The sequence below is a fragment of the Parus major genome, chromosome 14, assembly GCF_001522545.3.
Source record: "Parus major isolate Abel chromosome 14, Parus_major1.1, whole genome shotgun sequence".
Classification (NCBI taxonomy): domain Eukaryota; kingdom Metazoa; phylum Chordata; class Aves; order Passeriformes; family Paridae; genus Parus; species Parus major.
The window spans coordinates 13712232-13733882 of NC_031783.1; the positions used below are offsets into that span (position 1 = coordinate 13712232).

Consider the following 21651-nt stretch of genomic DNA (forward strand, 5'->3'; position numbering starts at 1 on the left):
AAAAAAAAATATAACAAAAACAACAAACCAAACCCAACCCAAACCGGTGCCGCTCGGTGTCCCTGGCCACCCTGATCTCTGTCGGGAGAGCTGCCAGCACCCGCTGCCGCTCGCCCTCTCCTCCACCCCACTTCTCACCTCGGTCCCCAGCTCCAGCGAGCACTTTCTGCCGGAGCCGCCCGCAGCCAGAGCCCTCCACCACTCCTACCGCTGGCATTACATTTTCAGGCTGGATGCTATAGGGCCGTTTCTAATTACCTTATATCCCCTAGTGGTCTATGAATAATGGTTAGTGAAGGAGCTCAGAAGGGCTGCTGAGAAGGGAAGCAAAAAAAAAAAAAAAAAAAAAAAAAAAGGAGAATTGTGCTATTTCTCACATTTTTTTTTCTAAGGATCTAATCTGGCTACTGTGCTCTGGAAGAGGAGGAGAGCGAGCCAGCAGGAGAGAGAGGAGAGAGCGAGGACCATCGCAGGTATTGTTGCAAGCTACATCTTTGTGCTTTTTTTTTTTTGCTTTTTTTTTGCTTTTTTTTTTTTTTTGCTGAAGCCGCAGCAGAATTGGAACTGGGGGCGGTGGGTGAGTGAGGGGTGTACGGACAGAGCTTTTTCCGGATTTATTTTTTTCTCTCATGCAACTCGTGTGCTGCTGCGATTGAATGGATGCACGGCGCCGGCATCGCGGAGTTTGGGGAGGGAGGGGGGGATTATACGTGTGTGTGTTGTGTGTGTTGTGTGTGTGTCCTGTTTGCAGCAGCAACGGAGGAGCCGGGGGGCGTGTGGAGATGGTGGGGGGGGGTTGTTTTGCTTTTCTGGAAGTAATAAAGAAATTTGCAACCGGTCCAAAACCCCTCCTGACTTGCCGATTGATGGGTGTCTGAACAAAGATACAGCTGAGACTTGGGAATGTTTGTGTGTGGAAGGGGATGGATTTCGTTTTGCTTGTCCTGACTCCCTACTTTTGCAAAGTTAAAATAATAATGGGCACGGGGCTGCGAAAGCCTCTGCAGAGGGAAGTCTTCCCGGGGAGGTTTATTTAATTGAGGAGTTATGGATGTGCATGGTTTTATACTTCCAAAAGTTGCGGCGGTGCCGCGGGCGGGCGCCTGGCTCTCCTTGCCGTTGTCTGCACGTGAGAACGCTGACTTGATGGATTTTCTTTCTTTTATTCTGGTGGCTGGCGGGGCAGGAAAAAATGGATCTAGCAGATAACCCAAGGAATCGTGGGGTTTGCACATCTGGCTGCGCCTTTGGAAAGCCCCTCGGTGGGACTTTCACCTCCCGCTCCCTTTCTCCCACGGCAAATTTTGCCTCCAAATCTCCGTTGACATTAATAAACAAACAAACCAGGGAATAGCCGTGGAGCCCGGTGAGGGGGCTCGGAGTGCTGCCCGGGGGTGGGGAACCGTGTGCTTTTGTTTTAAATAACGAAACGGCGATGATTGAAAACATATGAATAGGATGCAATGCAGAGCGGGTGTGTTACGGGGCGGGCAGGGGGGGGAAGAGCTGGAAAACTGCTTATACGACAGAAGCAGAGCTTGAATGAGTGTGGTGAGATGAAAGGAGAGGGGTCCATCCCTCGCCCGGCTGTGAGGCTGCGATGGGGGGATGATTCCCAAAGGCAGAGGAATGATTTTGGGGGAAAACCTCCCCCCTCCCCAAAAAAAAACCCCAAAAACGACCCATCAAACCTGAGGTATGTGATTATATCCCGTCCAACTTTGCCGGTTGCGGCGTTAATGGAGCTAATTGTCCTCAAAAAAGAATAAAACCAGGGGAATATATGAGTGTGTGTGGAGGGGGGAGATGTACAGGGAGCAGAAGCAGAAACCTCACCGGTCCCCCCAAAAAAAAGCACCACAGAGGTGGGGGATACCGAGGCGGTATCCAAACGTGGCCGGATTGTGTTTATCTGGGCGAAAATAAAGATGGAGCGACTGCCCTGGGGAAGGCTGTAATCCCCCAGGGAAGGGCTCCCAAACCGCGCCGGTGCTGCCCTTCGCTGCCTGCCCTTCGCTGCCTGCCCTGCCTGGCCTTGCTTTTGTGTTTGTTTGCTTCCGAGGAGGGGGGAAAAGGGAGCTGGGGGGGGCCACGAAGGCGGGGAGAAGCCGTGAGGGCGGAGAGCCGATTTAAATTGGACTTAATGGATTCCCAGGGCAGCTCTTTTAGATGAAAGTCAAAATAAGAGCCAAAGTGAATCTCAGCAGACCTGTCTGTTGCATTAGAGATGCAGCCCTTCCTCTCCCTCCCTCCCTCCCTTTATTCTTTAAAAGAGAGGGGGAAAAAAGTGTTATCCGTACAGAAGACGGCGTGGAGTTTCTCATTCCTATAATGCGAGCTCTAATTGAAGAACTTGCAGCCTCTTGGGAGAGTCTTTACTGATCGCTGCTTTTGTTATTCATGCCGTGCTCTGTTTTCTTGGGATTTTTTGGGGGGGCTGATGCAAGTCTGGCTGTGCCGGGTGTGATGCTGTGTCCCCCCCAGGCTGGCTCCGTGGGCTGGCGGCAGGAAGGACCCCCCAGTCCCCTCCTCAGGGGTCTCAGTGGGATCCTCTGGGTATGTTGTGCTGTGCTGGAGGAGATGAGCAGCTGAAACCCCCCGGGAGCTGTCGGGGTGAGATGCTGCAGCCTGGCTGCGGGTGGCTCTCGTCCTCACAGGACCCCCTGGGACGGATCCTGCCCAGCATGGTACATGGGAATGGGAGCAAAGCAGGGCTTCTGCCTCCTGCCTGTGCTCCCTGCAATGATTTTGGGGTGCAGTGGGGTGCTACAAGCCTGCTTGGTGCAGAGGGCACAGTGCAGCCCTGCTGTCACGGCTCTCCTGTCCCACGAGGGTCTGCAGTGTCACCTGGAGGGGACAGGTGTTGTGCCAAAGCCACGTGGATGCTCTGCCCACCCAGGCTGAGGAGCAGCACACAACCACTGAGCCTGCAGGACCCTCCTGCCTTTTCTGTTGCTCAGGAATTCAGTGCAGGGGTGCACAGGGAGACTGGCAGATGGGGCTCCCCCCTGCAGAAGTCTCATCATTCCCACTTCCCTCCCAGCCCCCTTGGGTGGCCAGAGGAGGTGGTGGCTGTCCCCAAGCCCTGTGTCCCCACGAGGTCCCATGGTGATGCTGCCCTTGGCAGTGGGCTGGTTTGATGCAGCCAAAAGCTCCTGCAGGGCAGGTCCTTCTTGTCCCTGTGTCCCTTTCCCAGCCTTGGGCACCCATTTGAACTACACTTGAGCTCTGCAGGGATGAAAACAAGAGCCACAAGCCCCAGGGCTGCTGTCAGTGGCACTTGGTGACTGTGGGGTGAGTGTGGCTGGGGAAGAGGATGTGTGAGCAGGATGGGGCTCTGCCAGCCCATCAGCTTAGCACAGAGGCAAAGCAGTTAACCTGGACATCTGATCTCCCCGGGAATTGTGTATTGACCCTGACAGCGATGCATCAGGAGCGACAGACTCTCCATCATCGATCCCTCTCCTCCCATCACCAGGTGTCGACACCGACAGTCGTGGAGCCAGCTTTAATTTCAGGCCTCTGGCTCCAGCACGTAACACTTAGCCACGGTCCCAAGGTGCCACCAGGCTTTGCAAACAAACACCTCCACAGGCAAGTGACTGTCCCCATTTTGTGGCAGGGATGGCACTTGCTGTGGGTGGCCAGCTGAGCTGGGACAGGGCTGGCAGGGACCATCCCAGGGCCACTGGGCAGGGAGACTTCGGTGGGGGATCCAGGGATCACCTGGAGTTCCTGCTTTGCCAGTCTTTGCTAGGAAAACCCTCTGATCTAGCACCCCTTGTGCCATCAGTGCTGAACAGCAGAGGATTTGCCCAAGCTGGGGTGTCCCAGTCCTTTTGCAGCCTCTTCTGGGTGACCTCATCTGGCCTGGATGTATCTTGTTTTCCCCACCTTTAAAATGGCCACTGTCAAACCTTCTGGGTGCTCAGGTGTGCGTGTCACCCCGCAGAGACCTGCTGGGGAGCGTGATGACTTTCTTGTGTGCCTTGATTTTGGGCAGGACACTGGGGCTGCCTGGGGCTGGCTGGCACATCCCCTCTCCTCCTTCCCAGCATCTTGAGATTTCCGAGACACACGCAGCCAAGCTGAGGCTGAAAAAGCTGCTTGTGGTTCAAGAGCATCTCCTCGACAGAGGAGAGAGGGAGGCTTTTCATTTCTCCCTTTCTTTTGGAGCTATCCAAGCTCCCCTCACCGGTGCAGGGGCTCTTCCCGCTCCCCCCTGCAAGGGAACGTTAAAAGCCAGGGGCAGTGGATATCTTGACACCCCGTCAATCCCAGCCTTTTACAGCAGCAGTCTCTGAAGGCTGGCACTGCTGCACAGAAGAAAACAAGTGAGAAGAGGGGGGGAGGCGAGAGCAAGCCTTTGCAGCCGGCAATCGATAATTGTGGTGTCACTCACTGCCTTGGAAGTTCCCGCATCCCCACGGTCGCTGCTGGGGGGAGAAGGGGAGGGTGAGAGCTGGGCTTTGCCCTGCCAGCACCGGGCATGGGGCAGGGAGGATGGCAGAGGGTGAGAGCCTGGCCCCGGGCAGGAGCCTCCCGCTGCATTACTCACCACTTGATGTAGCTTGAACCTTTCAACTCCCTCCCCTTGGGGATGGAGCGGGCTGGGCAGAAGGTGTTGACGGAAAACGCTCTCCTTTCTTAGCTTTGAGGGTTTTTATTCCCCCTTCCTTCTTTTTTTTTTTTTTTTTTCCTTTTTCCTTCCTCACCTCTCTCTATGTGCATTTTGAGCTTTAATAATCCCCCCAAAATATAAAAGAAACCCAAAAAACCCCCCAACCCAGCTCCCCCTCATGTGTGTCTCCGTCTTAGCAAAAGCCGAGGCAAAAGATCAAGGAATTCTTCCTTTTGTGCAGCTTTCAAGACCAAAGATGTGCCGGTGAAAAGGGGAGGCTCAGAGTACCAGGCACACACAAGTGTTAAAGGAGAGGCTTCCCTTTTGTCTCCAAGGCAATCAGCCGGTGAAGGGATCCACAAATTAATTAAAAATTGCTCTGTCTTGATTGAGTTATTCCTGCTCGCATCCCACCTGCCTATCAAAAGACTGGGAATGGCAGGAGGAAATTCCTATTTCTTTCCCAAACAGCTCAGACACGTACCACGGTCTGTCTCGCTTGCCTTTTATCCCAGGCAGCAAAGGAAATAAAAAAAAAAGAAAGGGCTGGCGCGGTATCCAAAGAGATCTCTCCCGGAGGATGTGTCCCCTCTCCTGCGCTAACAAATGCTGCGGTATTTGGACGATTTGGAAGAAAAATGAGCAGATTTACGTGTCAGGCATGGGCCAAATTGTAGTTGTAACTCCATGAAGTTGATGGAGATCCATCGGAGATTAATTTGGCCCCAGGTCTGGCGCTTGCTCCGCAGGGAATAGGCTGGATCTCTGCCTTGGTTGAAACAAGAGGTATTCAAATGGGTTTGTTGTGGCTGTGTTATGCCCAAGTGGTAGAACCGAGCAAAAATCCCAACTGGTTGTATCCCCGGTGCCAAAGCACCATAAATACACCTCGAGCTGTCAAGTCCTGCACAGTCTCTACTGCATTCACCCCTGAGAACGCTTTAAGGGGGTAGATTTATCTGCAGGGGCTGTACACAAGTCTCCCTGTGTGCTTTGCTAAGAGGCTTGAACTCCAGCCCGGTGTCCTGATGGGAGAAGCCTTTCTCCCCTCTTGTTTATGGGATTTCCACCCAAACCGAGCCTGTGCTGGGGCTCAGCGTGAACCCCAGAGAGCCCAGCCCTCCTTCACCGGGCTCAGGCTCTGGTTTGGGGGGGGCATCATCAGTCAGTGCCTCCGAGCAGGATTCAGGGGGGGTGGTTTGCTGCTTTGCAGTCAGACCTTGCTTCCTCTGCTTTATTGTCATCTCCGCTCTTAGTCACCGCTCGATGCCTCACCAGAGGACACTGCTCCTGCTGCATTTATGGCAGCCACTAAAATTGGCTGTTCCGACAGGGAGGGACAGCGAGCATCAGGGAGGCTCTGCCCAGCTCCCTTATGGTCCTTGGCATGGTGTGGGGAGCACAGGGGAGCTGCAGGGCAGGTGGGTCACCAAATGGATCCCCTGTGCTGAGGATGGACCTCCAGCTCTGCTGGGTCCCTCCAGCTGATGCGTGAGGGAATATGGGAGCAGTGCTGGAAAGGAGCAGCAGCGGCCACGTTCTCAGGTGGAGATGGCTGGCGTGTAAATGAAAATGAGATGCTCGATAAAGTAGGAAAGCATAATTAAAAACGTTCACGGCTGCTGGCTCGCAAAGCGTGGGCACTCAGCGATCCAGCGAGGCACAGCCGTCCCCCCCTCCCCAAACCCCACGGCTCTCAGCTCGCCTCGTCCTGTAATAGCGTGTCCTTCACATGCCTGTCGCTACATGATCTATAGAACAGGGCTGGCCTCTCATACCACTGCCTTCCACCAGGCCGGTGACTGGATTCTCCAGAGGAGACTCTAGTCCTATCATAGCATGTCCTTCACCGTGACTGCTGCTGCACAGAGACACGGCAGCGCGGGGCTCTAATACCTTGTAATTCACTGTGACTGCTGTGGCAGGACCTGCACCGTGCTGTGCTGCCGCAGCCCTTCAGACCTCTTGGCTTTTGCATCTGCTCTTGGGCTTCAGAGCAAGGGCTTGGTGGGAGGGGACATATGGTGGGGGGACCTTGGAGGTGTCCCGGGCTTGCAGCGTGGTCCCTGGCTCCCAGTGGGCATGGGAAGGTGCCAAGTATCCCCAGGACACGGACCCATCCTGCCTCCTGGGAGCTTTAAAGGAGGGAGTGCTGGGGGCCAAGCCCTGCCTTGGCAGGGGAGAAATCCCTGTGAGTGTGCCAGGGTGAGAAACGGCCCTGGGATGCAAGGAATTCATCCTTCCTCTGGGTGGTTTGGGCATCATAATAAATGTCAATATCTCTGCGCACACAAAGGAGAAGGGGACATTTGGCTACCGAGCACATTTGTTCCAGGAGCTGATTTACTTAGAGGACTTAAAGGGTTCTCTGATGCTTCCCTCTTCGCTGCTTAACCCTGTTCCTTTGCCAGTTAAATAGAAATGCAGCTGCCATCAATAAAGCCCTTCTGGAGGCTGTTCCATGGACGTTGCCACACCATTCCCAGTGCTGTGCTGGACACTGCTCCCTCTTCCATTGATCTGGTTTATCTCCTGCATGGGTAGGAGGCGGCTGCACCTCTGAGGTGTCGATGCCCTGGTAAAGTGAGGATCCCTGTGAGGGGTGAGGGTTTTCCAGCCAAGTGATGGAGATCCCAGTGCTCACGGCATCCCCTTGGAGCCATGCTGTGCGTGGAACAAGGTGTGGGTGACCATGGCTCAGACAGAAACCAGACTGGGGGTTGTTGCTTTGTGTTGCTGGGTTTTATTTGGAAGGGAGGCATTGGAAAGCCTGGGAGCTGGAGCCTGTAAGAAGAGTGAGGATGTCTTGTCAGGGCTCCCAGGATGGCAGAAGAGCATGTTTGGTAGTGAGATGGACGAGGGAGTAGATTTTGGGAGCTAGTGCTTCCCTGCAGCTTGGCTTGTTTTCCAAAAACCAAGAGTTGGCATCTCCTCTTTTGCTTCCATACAAATCATCAGTGTTGTTGTTGCTCCTGCTTGGACTGAGGAAGGAGGAATTTGGCCCAGTGGCTTTTTTTCCTCCTCCTTCCCACAGCAGCCTAGCCTACAGATCTGCAAACAGCTGTAAGGAGAGCAGAGATCATTAGCTGGCAGGATCAGATGAGATAGTTTCTTAAAAGGATTGTCTGATTTCTCTATTGATCAGCCTGATTTAAAAGGGGGAGTTGGGTCAGAGGGCATAAATTATCATTGAAGGAGGGGTGAAGGCCTCAAAGGCTGTGCTGCACTTAGCTGCAGTGCTGAGGAATGTGTCTCTCGGCGGGGACGTGCAGAGCTGAGCGCCGTGGCTGCCGGCCAAGCTGGGTCTCCTCTACGCTGAACTGGGAACTGAGTCAAGGGAAGTGCATTTAAACTTGGGTAAAGAGCCTCTCTCTCTTCGCCAAACTGGTTTCTGCAGCCCCCACCGTTTGGGGTCAGAGGGGGAAGGGGTGCAGCGTGTGGCCCCAGGTGAGGTTTGGGGTGTGGTGATGGGTTGGGGCTGCTGTGGGGTCCTGCTGCCTCTGAGCTCCCTCCCTCCCTGGAGAGAGGATGCTCTCACCCCGCAGAGACCTGCGACCTCTCCCTGGCTTTCCCCAGGCTCCCTGTGTGGTCTCCAGCAAGATGTTGAACCACGGGAGGTTTCTGCCTCCCTGGCTGTAAAATGAAGCTAATCTGCAACCTGAGGTTGCTGCTTTTCCCGTTCTTGTGATCGCTGCCCAGGGCTCCTGCATCTCCTGCCACTGGAGTCACGGGACTTGCAGGCTTTGCAGTGGCCCCCAGCTCTGGATTATGGGAAGAGGAATGGGAAAACATCCAGGGAAAATAAGACACCATCCACATTGATGGTAGAGGGTCTGGTTTTGGGGACATGGCACATCTTCCACACCAGCTTGTTCTGCTGCAACGTGGATCCTTATTCATTCTTCCCTCATTCTCATCCATCCTCATGATGGAGGAGCCTAGGTCAGTGTCCCACCTCTGCCTTCTCACAGGGTCTGCATCTCCCACAGCTCTCTGGGGCAGGGCTGTGGGGATCTGCAGTGGGGTTGTGTCACTCTGACAGGGTTGTGTCACCCCAACAGGGCATGAGCTGGAGCCAGGACAGGCTGTCTCAACAGGGAAAACTGCAAAGCACTTGTGGGGTTCCAGATCATCCTCTGATTTGGGTCCTGTGCCCTTTCCAACGCCAGTGTAGCTTGTTCCTCTTATTTCTGGCTGTGCTAAAATAAAGCAGTGCAAGAAGTGTGATTTGTGGAGCTGTGGGCAGGTCTGAGGTGCCCTGGTGAGCGCTGGGCTGGGGCGTCTGCCTGGAGTAGCTCCATGGAGGAGGCTGACACAGCCCCAGGCTGGGGACATGTCCTGAAACTTGGTCCATCTGCCCTTTCCCAATGCTGTTCCACATGCCAGAGGTGCAGCCAAGGCTGCTGCCTGCCCCGGTGCTGCCCATCCTCTTGTTCCTGCCCTCCTGCATAGAATCATTGAATCACAAAGGTTGGGAAACCCCTCTAAGACCATCAAGTCCAACCACTGCCAAGCCCACCACTGAACCATGTCCCCAGGTGCCACATCCACACATTTTTTGAACACTTCCAGGATGGATGAACACTCCACCACTGGGCAGCTATTCTGATGCCTGACCACCCTTCTGGTGAAGACATTTTTCCTAATACCCAACTATAGCTGCCCCTGGCTCAACTTGAGGCCATTTCCCCTTGTCCTATTGCTTGTTACCTGGAGCCTCTGCTCCAGACCCCCACCTGGCTGCACCTTTCTGTCAGGGAGTTGTGGAGAGTGAGAAGTTTTCCCCTGAGCCTCCTTTTCTCCAGGATGACCCCCTCCAGCTTCCTCAGCCACTCCTTATGCTCCACATCCTTCTCCAACTCCATTGCCTTTTCCTGGACACACTCCAGCACTTCAGCATCTTCCTGGGAGTGAGTGGGACATCCCCATGTGCCCCATCCCTGTGCATGGGGACAGCAGCGTGGTGGTTCCCCATGACGTGCGGTTTGGAGGGAGATGAGCCAAGTCATTATCACGGATCACTTCTGCCAGGTGGAGAGCAGGGGACCTGCATCCCGGCCCAGGGCACGGCTGGGAGCGGGCAGAGGGTTCAAAGGCTGAGCCAGGGCAGCAGGGGCTCGCAGCAACCTCACTCCCACCGAGGAAGAGAGCATCTCTTCCAAGCATCCACCAGCATCGGCCTCCCGGCATGGCTGTGGGAGCAGCCACCAGCGTGCGGCAGCTGGGCCGGCATTATCCTGGAAATGTCATCCGAATGCCAGCCCGCCGGTGAGCGCCAGGACGTGGCAGGAGGCGGTGACTCGGCTCGCCGGCATTGGCTACCATTTTAGAGGAAATGTGGAGCGGCGGGTAATTATTTCTCGTTCTTAATTGAAATTTCAGCCTCAGTGGTTCGCGAGAGCGGGCGGGAGCAGGAGCACAGGCGAGCGTGACACGAACGCAGGGCTCGTTGTGGGATGAGGGGGAGCACGAGTGAGCTGAGCCTGTGGGGTGGCAAAATATCTCCCAGCTCATGCAGAGTCCAGCACTCCAGGGAAGGAATTCCCATAGCCCTCAGCACGGCCTGCTCACGGTTGTGAAATAAAACCAAACCGCAGAACGCCAAGATTTTAATTTTTTTTATTTTTTAATTTATTTTTTTTTAAGCAGGGGAGGATGCTTTATTGTTTCTTTATTCCTGTATTTCTGTTTTGCTTCGGATGAAGGGCCAATTAACTGGAATTAGGCGCTGCAGCCTGGCACCCCGCGTCGGCTCGGAGCAATCAGGTGTAGCGCAGCATGGCTGATGAGAGCCAATCAAGATGTATAAATGAGGTGTTGACATTCAAACAGCAGGTACCCGCGCCGCCCGGCCGCAGCCGCGCTTGCGTGCTGCCAGCTCGCCACACCGACCCAGGCCCAGGAGCCCGATGGGGCAGCTGGGTCTGCTCTGGCTCCAAAGTGTTCAGTGTGGTGCTGGGGGTAGTGGACACCCCTGCCAGGGTCTGTGTGATGACAATCCCTGTGCCCAGTGCTGATAAATCCCCTGGTCGAGGCCCTTAGCGCTGCTCCAGGGTGGGCAGCCAAGTAAAATACTGTTCCTGTGGGGAAACTGAGGCACAGGGCAAGATGGTGAACAAGGTCCATAATGCTGGGGCCTGGTTTCACCCTCAAGGTTTTGTATTTCCATTTCCAGGGTCAGTTTTGCCTTCAAGTCCCTGAGAGGTATTGGGACACGTTTGTCCCCCCACTGTCTAGGGACCATGGATGGGGACCCCGGTGTGACCACCGTGGTGGCAGGTGCAGGGCCAGCTCCCTCCAGCAGGTTGTCACCTTCAGCTCTTGGGTTTGCCATAGCTGCCACTGTGGGACACCCTGGGAGGTGGGGACCAGGGGTACCAGTGGCCCATGGCACAGGCCAGAGGAGCCATCCAGGGAGGAGAAAGCATCTCTGTGGCAAACAACCTCATCAGCGTTTCCTGTCTCACGATGGAGAAATCGCACTTGGCGAGAGGCTCTAAAAATAGGCTCGGCAAACTTCTAACCACATTTGCAGATGTTAAAGGTAAAGCCAGAGCAGCCTTGGGGAAGAAAACATCCCTGGCCATGCCTCCCTGGTGCTAACCCCCAGCTCTGCCGGCGGTGGGGAGCTGTGGGGGCAGGAGCCCCGAGATGGGCAGCGGGGCTGAGCCTCTGCCTTGTCGCGTCGCTCTCCTGTGTGTCCCCATTAAGAGTGTGGCAGGAGGACATTAGGAGCAGGAGCACGTACCGGCAGGCTCTGTCTAACAGCGCTGCCGCCTGACCCTGATTTGTAGCAGGGCTGAGCAGGGAGGTTTGCTGTAGTGTTACAGCTTTTCCTGTGGTAATAACCAGCCGGGCAGCGCTCACATGGCACCGGGAGCCCACAGTGACACAGGGAACCCCTGGCTGCTGGGGTGCATGGGGTGGGAAGGAGATGCTGTAGCTGGGTCATGGCACATTTGCTTGCAAGAGAGCTGAGGGGGCATGTGGGGACACGGTGCTGCTGCTGGAGTTGTGTCTCCCCATGGCAGCGGTGCTGGCGTCCAGCATGGTGGCAGAAACACAGCTGGATCTGCCTGTCCTTGTCCCCACCAGCCCTATGACTCCATGTCCTGTGGCTTGTCCTGCACACTGCAGTGGGTGCATGCCAGTGGTGCTGCTGTCCCCTTGCCCCTGTGTCGCATCTCCAGGGCTGGAGTCATTTGGGGACAGTGGCCAGGGCTACCAGGTCCTCTCCCAGATGAGGTGTCCCTGATGGCACTCAGGGGATGTTGTTTCATTTCCCCTGTTCCTGCCAAGCCCAAGGGTGACAAACCAGAGGGTGCCAGCCCTGTGTACATGGTGGCCACAGCGAGGTTCCTATGTACCATCCCTGTGGGGATCTCTGTGTGGGGATGGATGAATCCCATTGCCATGCATCCCCAGGGACTTGCAGAGGCAAAGCTGACCTGGTAATGGAATGGAAATAAAAAACGTGGAGGGCTGAGGTGATCCCCAAGGTTGTGGTCCTTGTGGAGGGGTAGCAAAGGGCGTTCTGCCCACAAGAGATGGAAGAGGCAGCACCGTCTGCCAGCATCGCTCTGTGGTGCTGTGGTCCCTGGCCACTGCCAGTCCCGCAGCCCCAAGTGGGAGATAGCAAGAATCTTTAACCTCACAAACATGGAAAGTTGACTCAGACCATCAAAAAGATGAAAGAGACAGAGAGAGGGAACGATTAAAAGGAAGAAATCGAGATTCTTCACGTTACCTTAGCTGCCCGCTGCCTGATACCGACAGCTCACAGGCCCTCGGCACCTCTCGCCTGCAGCTTGGTGCTGGGGCATGGGAGAGCACATGACTTTCTCCTCAGGAGGGAACTTCCCAGGAAGATTTTAATAGTTGCTGTTGGTCTGATGTCTGGGGGAATCTGTTGCTTTCTGTCTGCCACTGCCTGGCTTCACCTTCTGCCAGCAACTGATGCGTCCTCGTGGCTGCATTTGGGGTGATGGTTTGGGTTGTCAGCCTTCACCTGCAACCCTGGAGGGGAAAAACTGCCCCTCAGAGTTTTATTTAGCTAAAAAACTGACCCAAACCCAACCTCAAACAGGTGCAGGCTGTGGGGTGCCTGATGGTGGGATGACCAGGATGCTGGGGAGCAGCACTGCTCCCAGGAATCTCCACTGGCCACATTGGGATCGGTGTTTTGGCAAAAGGCATCACCTTGCCAGTAGGAATAATAGCCAGGAGGGGGAGGGGACTGGGGCAGGCAGACAAGCAAATCCGTTTTATCAGACGCCGCATATTTTATGAAAGCACATTTCAGCTCTTCAGCCTTGGAAAGCTTTTCATACCCTTTAATTTTCTAATAAAAAGGAATTACGTTTGCTGAAAAGCCAGTAACAAGATTCACTGTCATTGTCTTTTGTACAGACCATAATTCCTGGCTCGGGCTCCTGCCTGCAGCCCCGTTGTGTGGTCCCAGGTGTGGGTCCAGAGTGCTGGCAGGGGGCAGGGGAGGGCTTTGCCGGTGGGAGCTTGTGGCAGGTGCCCAGGAATGACTTGGGTGAAGGTGAGGGCTATGTGACATGTGTCTGCATCCACAGTGATGCCTCTTGGTGCCCAACACAGATCCCTGAGAAAGCAGCATCTGGTTTTGAGGTGGTTCCTGCTGTCTGAGTGTGCCAGGTGGGACGGCCTTTGAACCAAAAGTCAGTTTAATTGCCTGGTCATTGGCCTTGTAACCGCGAGCTCAAAGTGACTTGAGGTCCTGACGAGGCTGGTGGCTGGCAGACAGCTTTCCTGGTCTTTGATGTGGCTGGGATGGGTTGTGGTTACACATGTGTTGGAGCAATGGGGTGTCTTGGCTGAGTGAGGACAACGAGCCGGTGTCCCCTGGCTCTGAACTGGCCCTACAGGTCTGGCTGGTGAAAAGGTTCAGCTGGGCAATTCCCGGTTATCCCCCACCATCCCTCCTGCAGGCTGCAGGATCTGGCATGCAAACAGCAGCCACCACACGTGAGACCTCAGCAAGCCCAGGGCACTCCCAAAATCCAACCAACCACAGGCTCTGACAGTGGGCAAAACACGTCTGGATGCCAGCTGGGGCCGGCACCAAGAGCCACCAGCTCCCCGCAAACCCTGAGCACTCGCTGGCGGCGTTCACAGCATGGGGAGCCCTCACAGCTCACTCGCACCCCTCTTTCCTCCAGGGGTGCCTCCTCCTCCAAGCTCTGGAGCCTCAGCTCTGCCCGTGTGGCCCGGGCTCCCGGCCGGCTGCCACGTGGCGCCGGAGCCACGATGCCGCAGCCGCTGGCGCTCCGTCTCCTTCCGAGTTGCTCATTTGAAGTTTCAGCTTGCCGGCTGTTTTCGTGCAGGTGGGATGCAAAGCCAGCCCACAAACATCAATAAATATCTTCTATATCCTCCCTCCCACCCCCCCACCTCCAATTCTCGTTTTCATTCTTACTTCCCAGCTGGTTTTGGGGGGGAAAACGGGTTTTCAAAGCTTTCCCTAAACGTGTGTAACAATAGGAAGCGTTGCCTTTTAGCCTGCGGCCGGCACAGTTTTAAATGAGGTCCCAGGTAGTCATGGTTACCTCTCCTCTTCAGTAAGAGATGACTTTTATTTCCTGCCTTTTGTATTTGCACATCTCAGATATACATTCTCCTAAACCATAATTGGTATTCACGGATAGACAGGAACGCAGGAGCGAGCTGCCACAAGAGGGGAAGAGCCAGATGGACGCAGGGGGTGTCAAGGTCTCCAAGCCCCTAAACATCAGGAAATCTTAATTTCAAGTCATTTTTCCTCCCCTGGCAAGGGCGGGGGAGGCAGACCTGTCTCTCCACAGCCTCAGGGCTTGTCCTGATCCCACCTCCCTTGCAGCATCCTGGTTATTCCGGTGTCTGCGCCAGAATTTGGGATTTACCCTCTGATCCTGCAAGCCTCTCCGTCATCCTGCATCCCCCCTAAGCATCCCTTGATTGTGCTGAGCTGGGAAGCTGAAAGAGGGGCTGCCCTGTGCCCCTTGTCCCCAAGCAGAGTCCTGACCCCCCCAGGCACTTGGGGGTCCAAGCCTGCCCCCTGATTTTTGGAGGCACGAAGGGGAAGCAGAGCTGTGGGGCTGTTTGCTCGCAGCGGGCACAGCCCAGGGAGCGGGCGCGGGAGGGAGAAGCGCTCGGCAATGATTGATGAAAGATCATAGCCTCATTCCACGGGATCATTGCTCAGAGTGTGGGCAAAGCTGCGAGTCCCAAGGGGACCATCGCCTGGATGCATGTGAGCCTGCGATTCAGGGCAGAGGGGATGCAAAGCCACATATTTTATGCCTTTTTTATTTTTTTTTTTCTCTCTCTCTCTCTTTCTCTCTCTCTCTCTCTCTCTAAAGCACCAGGAAAACAAAAACCCAAGCTGTCTAATCAGAGACAAGCAGATTCCACCCACTTCCTTGGAAAACTTGCATTTGCTAGGAAATCATCTCGCTGCATTTACAGCAAGCAGAGTGCCCCAGCGGTAGCTCGTGCCTTTCTGGCAGGATGATAACCAGTGCTGAACAATTATTGCGCTGGAGCGGGAGCAGCAGACATATTGGCTTTTCTCAGCCAGCAGGAAAGAATTTGCAAAACTAAGCAGGCGACTGGAGCAGCTCGGATTTGCAGCGTTGGATGCGCGGTGCCGCGGATTCACAGCTCACCAGATTTGCTGGTGGCAGCATATCAGGGACTCGCACACCGCATGCACCTGGGCTCCTATTTACATGATTTTTTTATTTTTTTTTTTATTTTTTTATTTTTTTTTGCAAGGGAAGGGCTTGTTTTTGCTGCCTGGAAAATGCGTCTGATTCCCAGTTTCCCCTGTGGATGCTCAGCCCCCCAGGTGTGCGCTCAGGCAGTGGGGAGAAGTTGTTTGCTTTTGTATTTTTTCCCTTTTAATGAGAAAAATGTGTACTTGTCACAGAATCATAGAATGGCTTCTGTTGGAAGGGGCTCAAAGATCATCCATTTCCACCCCCTGCCATTGGGCAGGAACATCTTCCACTATCTCAGGTTGCTCCAAACCCTGTTCAGCCTGGTCTTAGACACTTTCAGGGATGGAGCATTCACAGCTTCTCTGGGCAACCTGTGCCAGGGCCTCACCACCCTCACAGGAGGGTGTTCTTAAAAGGAATTTGCAAAAAATACTGTCAAAATTGTTGTCAAGGAGGTTGTCCTTAAAAAACAGGGAAGAAAGGCAGCAGTTCCAGCAGGATCCTGCCCTGTGCCAGCCTGGCTGCCCATAGCATCACCAGAGGAGCAGGGTCTGTCCAGGAGTTCCCAGGGGAACCCTCTTGGGCCACAGCCACAAATCCCCAGTCAAGGCAAAAGTCCTTTGCTCGGTTGTAATTTCAGGCAGAGATGTATGTGATTGCTGGAGCAGCTCCCATCCCTCGGAGGTTTTTGGTTCTTCCACAGGTAAAACTCTCCCTGACTTCAGGTCCCACATCTGCCTTGTCTTCTCCATGGGCTGGGCAGAGTAGAAGCAAAGAAATCCCTTCCCTTCAGGCTTGTGGGGTTGGGAACTGGGTCTGTTCCCATTTCCCTCTGCCCACTCACAGCACTCCCTGTGCTGGAGCATTTCTGAACAGGATGCTCCAGTGTGGAGAAGAGGCACGGTGGGGTTTTGGTGTGGATCTGAACTGTGTTCCCACTGTGGATGCTGGTTGGCAAGGACAGAGGGCAGAGCCTGGCCTGGGATACTCTTCCTATCCCTGCTTGGGATGTAAACTGCGCATCAGTTGCACCAGCAGCTGATGGAGACTCCAGTATATTAGCAGCATTAATTAAGTTACAAAAATTATGCATGTTATCAGTTATGAGACGACCTTTCATAAACTCCGTTATTAAAGCAATAAAGCATGACCCGCTGGTCCTAACCAGTCTAATGGCTGGCTAAGAGCACGGTTTTTCACATAATACTTTTAGCAGGTCATTAGCTGAGCAATAAGATAACGTGGAGAGCCAAAGTGATGTGTGGGAATGGCAGTGGAGACAGAGACAGTGCTTGATGAGGGGACATGGGGCTGGGGGTCACCTGTCCTCCCATATGGCTTGTGTGGGTGTGCACGGCTCTGGTGGTGGGTGATGGTGGAGTGCTGGGTGCTCCCAGCCTGAGCAGTGCTGAAATCCCAGTGCCATGGGGAAAACCCTGCCCTAGGGCAGGTGTGGGGCTGGTGTGGGTCCCTCTGAGTCCTGGTTTCACTGCCAGAGCCCACCCTGCAGAAGGGAGATGGGGCGTTGTGATGTGGCCATCCTGACTGCAGTCCCAGGATGAGGATGGAGACCCTGACCTTCCATGAGGCCAGGGGTGGCATGGGGTGGCCTGGGCTCTCTCCACCTGAGTGCTCTTGGTGTCTGGACAGTGCTGGTCTCAGCATATGGTTGCTGTTGGTCTCTCTGGGCTGAGACCCCGATTTGGGGGGCATACAGGTTGGTCCCCCCCCTGCTGTCCCTATGGGGACATGCCAGGCATCCAGGGCCACCCAGAGGAAGCCACCGAGCCCTGGCCCCCAGGTCCTGCTCCCTCCACACACTGGTGCTGTTATTGAGCAATCCCAGCTGAGTATGATGCCCTCCCTCCCCCTGGCTATGCCATGAGACCTGGGCATGCCAAGAGCTGCACCACAATCCAGCACCCCCAAAGCGCCTTTCCCGGTCCCCGCCAGCCGTTTCCAAGCACTGACCCTCTCCATAAACAAAGGAGAGGGAGAGGGAGGGTGGCTGGCATGTTAATATACTCTCCCCCCCTCTTTTCCTCCCTTCATCCCTCTGGGAAAGGCCTTTGCAGATATAAGCAAACCTTGATTAAAAGCTGCCTGACAGGCAACGGCAGCAGCAAGCAGCAGGCAAGGAAGCTCTCCAAGTCCAAAGGGAGCTGCTTCTGCTGCTGCCGCTGCTGCCTCCATTCTCAGATGTCCCTGATCCTTTAATCAATCACAGCCGCGGAAGAGAAGAGCAAACAGCCGTGCCGGGGCAGAGGTATGTGCACGCATTCGTTCCAGCCGCAGCCGAGGCAGCAGGGCGGCCGCACGCCTTCGGCTGGAGGCTCGGAGCCATCCCCGCGCCCGGAGCTGCTCTTTCATCTCCTGGAGACACGCAGGGGCTGTGTCCCCGCCGGTGCCTCCGACAGCCCCGAGGAATCCGGCACGGAGGATGGTACCCCTTGGGGTGGAGGTGGCAGGAGGAGCCTCTTGCCTTCTCCCCAGGTGCTCCAAGACGCATCCCCGGGTAGAGGATTCTTCCAGCTCCCATCCCATGGGCTGTGCCACACCGGTACTTACGTGCCTGGCTAGCAGCGAGAGGGGAGAACGGGGTGTTTGCAGATGTTGGGGAGCTGTGGGAATGGGGGTAGCCACAGGGGGCCAGCCTGGCTGTTGTGGCTAACACTGGGCTGGCCAAAACCCATCTGGTCCTTTGATGGCACATCATGGCTGGGCACATGGAGCAGCACCCGTGGCTCCTGCGGTGTCCCCATCAAGGGGCAGAGCCCCATCCTGGGCTGTGTGGGGTGGGCAAGGATCTGCTCCAGCCCCAGAGGGACAGGCAGGGCCTCACACCAGCTGTGGCCATGCCCGGAACCACCAGCCTGCAGAGAAACCTCCCACCCCCAGGATGATTTGTCACCAAGTGCTGTGTGTCACCACGGGGCTCGCTCCTTAGAGAGGCTGGAGATGGGGGCGGAGGGAGGGGAGAAAAACACGTCCTTTTAATAAAACCCAGCAAAATCCTCTCGTTCCTGACGTGCTTCCCCAGCTCGCGTGCGGCAGCGGGAGCTCCTCCGGTGCGAGGCCGGCAGGGGCAGGCAGGGACCGCGATTTTCCTGCTTATTTTTGCTGTTGCTTATTTTTAGCGCTGCGTCTTAATATATTGTGACAGTGCCCTGGGACGTAGCGCGCCTCCGGTCGCAGGAGAAGGTGTCTGGGGCAGAGCTGCTCGACGCCACGAACGAGCCGCAGCCAATCGCCGGCACAAGGCCGGATAACGAGGCACCCGCCACTAACGGGGGTCCCCGGGGGAGGCCGGGGGCAGTGGTGGGGATGAACCTCTGCATTGAATTTGTCGGGGCTCTGCAGGGAGGGACTTGCTCTCGTGGGAGTCACGGGTTGTAATATGATTTTAAATTAGGCAGTTCTGCTAATGACGGGCTGGTTGCTGGCAGAGCTGGTGCCAGGCTGGTGCAGAGTGGGTGCCTGTGCAGACAGGGACGTGGATGGTTTGATGTTTCAGGTACCTTGTGTGTACTGGGGGACTCCAGTGCTGTGCTGACTTCGATCTCCCTCCCTGGAGCTGTTTTTTGGGAAGGGTTGAGTGGTTTCCATGCCAAGATGTGCCTCACGATTGCCGTTTTGGACCTCCAAGTGAGTTTTGATGCAAGGCAGAGGCAGCTGGCTGAGGCACAGGATCTTACTGGGATCAGGATGAGATCCCACCAAGCCAGCACTGGCTCAGCCGTGGGTGTAATTCCAGTGGTCCGTGGGGAGTTCTGGGTGCTGGGTTTGGCACTGGGAGCCTGTGTGCACGGGCACTGACTGCCCCAAGCCCATTAGTAATGGATCTTTGTGGAATCACCCTCCTCATTAAAGACAGCTACCCCGTGTGTCAAAGCCACTTTATAAGGAAATTATACTCAGCTGCAGCCGGGATGTGCGTATGTAAATACAGCAATGAACAGCCCTGATTGAGACATCATGGGGCAGCTCAGCCCAGGACCCCTGGGAATCTTCAGTCCTGGGGGAAACGGGAGTTCCTGAGGGGCTGGAGGGTGTGGGATGCACCTTAGCCACCTCCTGGGGTCTGGCAGCCCCTGTGTGCACTCAGGGCTTTGGCAGGAGCCATGGAGCAGGTTAGGGCTGGAATGTCTTCAGGTGTTGGAGGCTCCAGTCACCACATCCTCCCAACAGCATTGCAAAGTATCTCCTCTCTGTGTCTGGGGGAGTAGAGGGAAAACCCCTCTCTTCCATCCCACCCCCCAGTTTTGTCAAGATGTCACTGCATGCCCAGCACCGGTGGAGGAAGTGTGGAGTCCCCCTCTGCTTCTCATGTCATGACCTGAAGCCCTACTTAGCTGGGATTAAATCCTCCTGACCACACATCTGAGGTGCTGGGATGCTCCACACACGCACTGGAAACGTTGGGATGCTCCAGCATTTGGAAGAAGCAGGAAGAATTTGCCAGAGCTGAAGCCATCACAGGGCTTTGATGCCCATAACGGGACACTGAGGACACCAAAGGACACCATGAGACACCGAGGTTCTTCACACAGCACCTGTGCTCACCACTCCTTTCCAGGGAGGAGTGGACACTCTGGGATCCAGCTGGAGCATCCCCACGTGCCAGGACACTGTGGAAACAGGGTGACAGCTTGGCAGGGAAGTGAGACCCTTCTTTTTTTTGGCAGCATGTTCCTAATCAGCAGGACCCGCGCGCCCCGCCGCAGGCACGCCGCGCGCTGCTATTTACGGAGCTACTTGAAATACACCTGCAAGAGAGGAGAGGAGCGCCAGCAAGTAAATAACCCAGCAACCCGCCGGAATGAAAACAGGGAGAAGAGATGAAGGCAAAAAAAACCCCAGAATGAAGTGTGATGTGGAATTGAGGGGATCCGTCCCAGTCGTGCCCTGGTTTTGTGCCAGGGTGCTCACTGGTGTTGGTGATTGGTGGGGAGACCCCATCCCATTGTTGGCCATGAGGGATCTCAGCACATCTCTGGAACAGGCAGGGGGATGGATGGATGGATGGATGGATGGATGGATGGATGGATGGATGGATGGATGGATGGAACCTTTTGCTCACCTCCCCACTTGCTTTGTTTACCTCGTGCTGCTGTTCAGCTCCTGCCTCCCCCCACCCTTTTCTGAAACATTATAAATCAAACAGCTTAAAATGTAAAGCATCAAAAATTCTAAAACCTTCATCTATTATTAACTGTGACAGTAAATTCTACCTCTGAATGTTTCACATAGCAACTGTTACCAGGACTCAGCATCCAAAGCTGGTGTTCCAGCAACTTTCCATCACAGTGCTGCTGCCACTCCAACAGTGCCACACCAGCCTGGTGAGACTGGCTGCCACTCCCAACACTTTCCAGTGGGGTTGGGATGCCAGCACAGAAACCGAGCTCAGATTTAGTAAATACAGCCCAGGATTGGAAAGGAACTTGGTGCCTGCATGTGGGAGCTGATGGTGGGATCCCCAGTATTGGTCCTATCTCTGTGTTGGTCATGCAGCCCCCCAGACTTCATTACTTTCACCGTCATTTTATGAAGCACCATAAATAACAAGGATGGGAATGCAGTGGTTAAAATTGATGGATAGGGAAGGATTTTAGCAGGGGTTCTTCTTCTACCTGCACTTCATCCCACTGCTGGAGTTGTGGAGTTGTTGTGGCAAAGTGGTGACCCTCACCCTGGCATGGGCAGGGGTTCTCACTGCTCTGAGCATTGGGTTGTGGTGAGTTTGGGGTGTGCCAGGTGCCCACAGGGACCAGGAGCCAAGTGTTCACCGCTGGGGTTTGTTCACATTTCGGTGTTTGCTTGCCTTCCCCGTGTGCCATCATGGTTCTGTTCTGTGTTGTGTCCCCTGCCTGGAGGTTGAGCTGGGCTGTTTTAGGTTGGATTTGGCTGTGTGGCAGCACTGTGAGCCTGGCTGGAGGTAGGGAGAGCCGTGGCTCTGCAACCCCATGGAATGCTGAGCCTGCTCTGGCTAAAACCCCCCCAACTGCACAGGCACCATGACCAGGGCAAGGCACCAGCACCCCAAGCACCCAAAACCACACAAATTCCCCCAGCAGCACCCACCAGGCCATGCCTGGTGCTCCCATACCCTGGCACAGGCATCCCTGCCTTGCCATCATCCTGGCTGTGCCATCATCCCTGTGGCTGCCCACTGGGATCTCGAGTCGTGCCATGCCGTGCTGTGCTGGCTGCGGGGCCAGGCAGCAGCGGCTGCTCTGTGTCTCCCCAGGGACAGGCAGCAATTTTCCTGCTCTGAAGAAGCTTGTGAAGGTTTGAGTGAAT

The 21651-nt window shown here is 55.2% G+C and overlaps 1 protein-coding gene across 3 annotated transcripts in view; it reads left to right on the forward strand.

The window, feature by feature from the left end:
- The window catches only part of RAI1 (retinoic acid induced 1), a 73590-nt gene that overhangs the window by 34625 nt on the left and 17314 nt on the right, over positions 1-21651 (forward strand). For 2 of the 3 annotated variants that reach the window (XM_015642923.3, XM_033517838.1), the window contains exon 2: positions 393-473. The gene's annotated coding sequence lies outside the window, so the exon portion shown is untranslated. Of the gene's footprint in view, positions 1-5; positions 289-392; positions 474-21651 lie in introns of those variants that run through there. The other variant, XM_033517839.1, reaches the window with a different exon arrangement.